The sequence below is a fragment of the Papio anubis genome, chromosome 6 (assembly GCF_008728515.1).
Source record: "Papio anubis isolate 15944 chromosome 6, Panubis1.0, whole genome shotgun sequence".
Classification (NCBI taxonomy): domain Eukaryota; kingdom Metazoa; phylum Chordata; class Mammalia; order Primates; family Cercopithecidae; genus Papio; species Papio anubis.
Genome location: NC_044981.1, coordinates 3,801,395 through 3,807,182, shown reverse-complemented (window position 1 = coordinate 3,807,182; position 5,788 = coordinate 3,801,395).

Genomic DNA, 5,788 nt, shown 5'->3' with positions numbered 1-5,788 from the left:
AAACTTTTTATAACTCCATGTAGGATACTATAAGAGATGTATTGTGACTGTATGGTCAGTGATAGCCATAGGTGCACTCAGACATTTCACAGGGCTGACACTATGTGTCACATAGCCGTGTGATGCAGCCTGGCCCAGGCGTTTCCAGTCCTGGCCCTGGATTTCCAGGAGATGAGATCATCTCAGCACAGATGCAACTCTCACAAATCTTACAACAAATCTGACACTTACAGGACTAGCTTAAACTCTATGAAAGAAATACCTGGTGACTGACGCAGACTGAATACAGGTATAAGAAAGGAGAATGAATCCTCTCAACTCTGAGAATGGTGTCTAGATGGGGACCCTCCTGGTCAGGTGATCATCCAACCCCTGGATGGTCAGTCTGGCCCGTGCCACCAGCCTGTCCTGTTATCTCTCTTAGAAGAAGAGTGCTGTGAGAATAAACCGAGCAGCTGATGGTGCTGAATACGCATCTTTAACATGAATCAGATGGAAAGGGAGAAGTCCCCCTGGGGGAGCTGGTTGACTAGGCCCACCCAGAGTTTCCAAAACAACACCCCCAAATCAGCACTCACAGCACTTTTGTGGTCATTTGCAGAGATGCACAGAGTGGTGAAACATTTGAATTACTCCGTGTGCAAAATCTCAGCTGAGGCTGTACAGGACGATGCTCTGCCTTCTTGTTCCAGCTCTCAAACCGTAAACAAATGTCCATTCTGCCCCTATATAGAGCCATGCTTTTGCGTTTCTGTACTCTTGTTGGTGATTCTGCTGTTTGAAATGTCCCCGGGCACGGCGCTGAAGTGCTGTCTACTGTCTCTGAGTGCAGGGGGCTGCGATGTGCCTGTGGAGACAATACCTGTGCTGGATGAGCTGCCTTCAGTGTGAGTTTCAGTGCCGTTGGCAGTAAGTTCAGTGTTAATGAATCAACAGCCAGGTACATCGAGGCAAATCACCTCTTCCTGCCAGAAAGTGCTAAAGTAGCATCTATAGTAGGCGACAAAACTATGGGAAAAATGGAAAAGCTGTTACATTTGTGGATTTGTGAGACAATGTCTGATTAAACCAAAAAAGTGTTGTGAGACTGAAAGCCAAAGAAGTTTACAGTCAGGACAATGTTAAGCCCTTCTCAGCTAGCGCTGACTGGCTCCCATGTTCCAGAAGGCGATACAATGTGAAAAAGGTTAAACCTGCAGGCAAGGCGGGTTCTGCAGATCAGGAGGCTGCGGGAGAGTTGTGAAAACACCCTCTGAGTGCTATCCAGGAAAAGGGTTATGTGGAAGGGCTGGTTCTCAGTGCTGACGAGACCTGCGTGTTCTATTAGCATGTTGATAAACAAACCTACGTAACACAAATGGTGTTTTAGCTGATGAAAACGTTGTGACCAGAAGCTCACAGAACCCAACCTGCGCTTTCCCCAGGAGAAGTAGCTCAGTGTTCATTAGTTCTGGGTTTGAGGCACATTCACAGGGCATAACTACCTTGAATCACAAGAATCGGCTGTGCTTCCCACTATCCCTGCCCTGGGGGCTCCAGTCCCATTGAACTCTCTGTAGTTGCCTGAGGTTGCTTTTCCTGGGGTGCCCTCTCCTCTCCGTCTAGTTACCCAGATCCATCCTTTAAGCCGCAGCCCCAGTGATGCCCAGGAAGTCTCCCCTAGGGCGGCTGAGAATCTCCCCTTCGGCGCCAGGTGACACGCCCTGCACACACCTCTGGCTCAGTGCGCATCACAGCAGGAGATCAGCCGCACACTCCTGTACCTCCCCCACCAGCCTCTGAGCTGCTTCAGGGCAGGTCCTTTCTTTCTATCTACACACACATATGTGTATATATGTATATTTGTCTATGTGTGTACATACAGACATGTATTGGGAGCTAGCAAAAACCAACACTGTAAGATATATCCTATGTCCTATGGTACACTTTTATTTTATTATTTAAATTAATGTACAGTATCATGCCTATTTGATCAATTCCATGTTTTCATGTTCTGGTACTTAGCACAAAGCCTGGCCCATAGAAAGGCTCAGTAAATGTGTGTTGAAAAAAGGTCTAAAAACAATATTTATTCATGCTACTTAATTGAGGCTTTCTGAGTTATAAGCTTTTAATAAGTAGATAAAATAGTGTGAAATTAATATATAAAATTAACAGCTTGTTCCCTTAAATATTTTAAACAATTCCTCTGACCCCTTTTTAAAAATTTGAGCTATCTATAATAAAATTTTGCTGAGCAAAGTTAAACTTCAGTTTAGTCTAAATGAAATAACTAGAAATGTGGATAAAGCAGAGTGAATTAATGAGTTTTTACCATGCTCAGTCTAATTATAGAACATTGGAGCCAGAGAGATCTTAATGTACGCAGATATTAATAAGGCTTTTCCAGGTTAGCTAAGGAGGTAGGAAGGTATATATTAGTCCATTTTCTCACTGCTGATAAAGACATACCCGAGACTGGGTAATTTATTGAGAAAAAGAGGTTTAATGGCTGGGAGGTCTCACAATTATGGTGGAGGGTGACAGGTACTTCTTACATGGCAGCAGCAAGAGAATATCAGAGCCAAGCAAAAGGGGTTTCCCCTTATAAAACCATCAGCTCTTGTAGGACTCACTACCATGACAGCGGTATGGGGGAAACTGCCCCCATGATTCAATTATCTCCTCCCGGGCCCCTCCCACATAATCTTGAATTACAGGAGCGACAGTTCAAGATGAAATTCGGGTGGGGACACCGCCAAACCATTTCAGAGGGGAAAGAGCAGAAACAGCCTCACCAACCTATGTGGGGTCTGAAAGGAAGGTCATTCACAGATTCACAGACAGCGCTGGGCTCGGCTTTCTGACAGCAGCTCCGAGAACCACTAACTAGCTGTCTCTGTGTCGGCAGGAGTTCACCGCTTCTGGAGCTGAGGCTGCTGCTATGGAAACCCAGCAAGTGCAGCCTTTTCGCCAGGGCTTGTCCTGACTCGTTACTTCTACCACTACTCTCTCCCTTGTCTTACACCTCTGCCCATGCTAACAAGCGTCAACAGAGACTTCTACAGGTCTCTGCAGGGGGAAAACTTTTTCGTGTATCCTCTTAGGTTCAGTGCTTGGGACTCTGCAATTTAAACTGACAAAAGACAGGTTAACAGAGAAAAGGCACACAAATTATATGTTAACATTTTAATTTTTACACGTGCACAGGAAGGTCTCACACAAAAGGAAGTGAAAACCCAAAATGTGGTTAGGGCTGAGAGCTTCTATACCATGTTAACAAAGGACAGGAAATTTGTGGAGAAGTGAAAAAACGGAAGTGCTTGGGCTAGGAGCGGGAAACTGTGGGAAGGTGAATATATGGGGGAGATTGTGGGAAGTAAGTGTTATGTTAATAAAGCTTGGTCATGCAGATTCAGATTGGTGTCTGGTAAGCATCATCTCTTCCTGATGTGGGAGAGGGCAAGGGGAGTATCTTCACAAAGGGAATTTATGTTCTGCTTTTAGGCAGAAAGGGGGCAGGTAGAGCGCTTATCTTGTGTCTGCTGTTTCTCAGTTTCCTTCAGTGAAGCAATGTTTATGCCAAAGCCGCATCTTATGGAGTGGCAAACTCTCATCCCCTTCATCTCAAATTCAAATTCCCATAAAGAAAGCATCCCATTGCTTCAGATAGTCACTCTCCTTCTTGCTGAGTTGAGATCTCACATCAGTTCCTCTTCTGATAAAGGGTGCACCCTCTAAATGAGCTGCCCTTGGACCCAGCACCTCCTCCTTGAGCCTGGACAGTGAGAAGACACAGTCTACTTTCTCAGAGGGCCTGTTTGAGTCACACCACTAGGAGCTCTTCTCTGAATCAACAGAGGCAGAAACTGATGCCTGAAAAGGTGGGGTGGGGGGTGTTTCCTAGGAGGGTGCCCTTCAACCCTGTGATCTAGGTCTCTGAAGCATGTCCTTGCCCCAGTATTGAAAAGTCTTATCTAGTTGGCTTGTTTCTTTGACCCGTTCCAAATGTTTGGGGTAAGCTTGCAAAGCCTGATTAATAGACACATTTGGCTAACAGAATGTTTACACACATTATCAAAATAATTTATGGTTAGAATTTAAGGTTGTTTGATATCACTGGACACTGAACAAGTGGGGCCTCACAACATAGTGTTTATTTTCATTTTTTCATAAACCTAGATAAATGAATTGCTGTTTTAAAAACACATACGTAACACTACAAGGGCAACTGGTATGAAGCTTACCAGAAGTCACGGTTAGTTAGAAGCGATTATTAATTTTTTTAGAAGTTTGAAGCAAGGCAATGTGGAACATTGTATTTATTCCATTGATATTTATTGAGAATCAGCTATGCACCAGGCACTGTTCTAAGCCCTGGAGATACATCAGTGAACCAGATAGACATATTTCTTGCTTTCACGGAACTTAAATAGTATATGTAACCAACCTGTTTTTCCATGTTTTAGAACAATGAAGAGTAAGGTAAGGAGTGGAAGGAGGGTCAAAAGTAAGTCTTGGAGTCCTGCCCCAAAGTTTTCTAATTAGATTATGAAGGAAAGACCTTATGCAACTAAACTATCCATTTGGGTCAGGCATGGTGGCTCATGCCTGTAATCTCAGCACTTTGGGAGGCCAAGGCAGGGGATCGCTTGAGGCCAGGAGTTCAAGACCAGTCTGGGAAACACAGGGAGACCGCATCTCTGTAACAAACTTAAAAATTGGCAGGGCATAATGGTGTGCACCTGTGGTCCCAGCTACTCAGAAGGCTGAGGTGGGAGGATCATTTGAGAGTGGGAAGTCGAGGCTGCAGTGAGCTGTGATGGTGCCACCGCACTCCAGCCTGAGTGACAGGGGATCAATTGTGTCCTATTGATGTTTGTAATAATTAATGGTCTTGTTGCCCCTTGGGGTTGCTTCCTTTTCCTTTTCCTTTTCCCTCACTCTCATTTTCCCTGACTAAAAAGGAAAAACACTCAACAAATAACTAGTAGCTGACATGTTAATTATTAGATCACTTGTAAGCTTTAATAAACCCAGTGATGTATGATGAAACCTCAGGTCCCATAGCCTAAGTAGGTACCAGTTTTCATCACAAAAGACCCATTGTTGCCTCAGCCAGTGTTCATTCAGTTATGCAGCCCCAGGCTAGCATGAAGGACCCTGCTCTACTTCCAGCTCTGATTTACTTTATCTGAGGCAGATTAATCACTGCTCAAAAGTAGTTCTTTGCAACCCATTAAAATCCTCAAAGTACAAAGCCATAAATGGGGCACTCCTTCTTGCTACTCTCAGCAAATTAGCAACCTGATTCTAAAATTTATACAAGATGCAAAAGGCCAAGAAAACCCAAGACATCCTTAAAGAACTAAAAAATAAAGCACTCGAGAGAAACCAAGACTTAATATAAAGCCACAGGAATTAAGACAGTAATGTTGAAACAAGAATAGAAAAGAGAGCAATGGAAAATATCAGAGTCCAAAAACAGAGCCACATATATGTAGGTGTGTGATCTATGACAAAGAAAGTATTGGCCAGGCACGGTGGCTCACACATGTAATCCCAGCACTTTGGGAGGCTAAGGTGGGCTGATCAAGTGAGGTCAGGAGTTCAAGACCAGCCAGGCCGACATGGCGAAACCTCATCCCTACTAAAAGATACAACAATTAGACGGGCATGGTGGTGGGCGCCTGTAATCCCAGCTACTCAAAAGGCTGAGGCGGGAAAATTGCTTGAACCCGGGAAGCAGACGTTGCATGAGTCGAGATTGTGCCACTGCACTCCAGCCTAGGCGACAGAGCGAGACTCT